Here is a 1,541-nt window from a genome sequence, read left to right on the forward strand (position 1 = left end):
TGGCCGCCTTTTTTAATAGTCAGTATAATAGAGCAAAAAAAGGTGGCCAAATTACCAGCCAATTAGAGTTAAAAGAAATTACTTTATGATGCAGCAAGAGTGAATATAGAACACAGCTGAATTATAAAGGTTCAGTGTTAAATTTTGAATTAGTTGTATATGACCATTCATTCTTGGCCGCTTCAGATATCAGCCATTTCAGTTGCCAGTTACTTTCATGTATACACCTGTTTTATAGCCAAGGTGTTCTTGCATGGATTAAACTTTAGTAATTGTATTCTTGGCCGCTTCAGATATCAGCTTAAGTTACCAGTTACTTTTCACTTCAGCTAAGCTGATTTTTCTTTTTGTTTTTTACATTGGGTTCCAGGTACTTGTAGTTTCTTGGGCGCGCCTTTTTTACAGCGAAGGTGTTTTTGGGGTGGATATCACTCATTTTTGTCAGTGATAGACTCTATATTTGGTTTAAAAGGTAATTTTTTTGGAAATGAGCAATTAACATTAATGCAGAATATTATCTTGGAGAGCCAGTAAAATCCATACATAATAATGATTGTTTCATAACACCGTAAATTCGGAAGTATGAATTTACGGTGTAGTATGACTGTTCTATTAGAGTAAATCTATCCTTACTGCCTGCATGTGACGAATATATCTCATATCTAATCCAAAACAGCCAAGCTGTAAAAAAAGTGTGCGGCCCTCAGAAAGGCTATGGTGAAAAAAGATGTGAAATCCAAGGTGGCGGCCAAGAAATGGCTGTGATGGTAGGTTAATGGTAAAAATTTTAATAATGACAATTCAGGTAAATTTTGTGAAGCGGCACAAAAATTCACCTGAATTGTCGTTATTAAAATTTTTACCATTAACCTACCATCACAGCCATTTCTTGGCCGCCACCTTGGATTTCACATCTTTTTTCACCATAGCCTTTCTGAGGGCCGCACACTTTTTTTACAGCTTGGCTGTTTTGGATTAGATTTCATTTCTTTTTGTATTTGTATACCCCAAAGCCGGCCTATGGCCAGCTTTGGGACTTTTTTAACCTATTTTTTTTTCTTTACTACAGGAAGAAGAAAAGATGAAGTAGATGTACTTTAAATATTTTATCAGTAAATGTACAAATTATATATATAATACATATGTGACTGGATTTGCAAAAAGGGGCCTTCCACACACAATTTGCCAACTTTGACAATTGATAACTTCAGATTGGAAAGAGCGATTGCCTTGAAATTTGGGCAGTGGTGATTTCTTTGCAGCTGAACTCTCTACATGATGGTTTCTTTGTAGCTGAACTCTCTACAAGGTAATTTCTTCTAGCTGATCTCTCTACAGGGAGATTTGTTTGTAGTTGAACTATCTACAAGGTAACTTCTTCTAGCTGATCTCTCTACAGGGTGATTTGTTTGTAGCTGAACTATCTACAAGGTAACTTCTTCTAGCTGATCTCTCTACGGGTGATTTGTTTGCAGCTGAGTTCTTTACAGAATGGTTTCTTTGTAGCTGAACTCTCTAAAAGGTAACTTCTTCTAACTGAT

Source organism: Dysidea avara, chromosome 4 (genome assembly GCF_963678975.1).
Source record: "Dysidea avara chromosome 4, odDysAvar1.4, whole genome shotgun sequence".
Taxonomy (NCBI): domain Eukaryota; kingdom Metazoa; phylum Porifera; class Demospongiae; order Dictyoceratida; family Dysideidae; genus Dysidea; species Dysidea avara.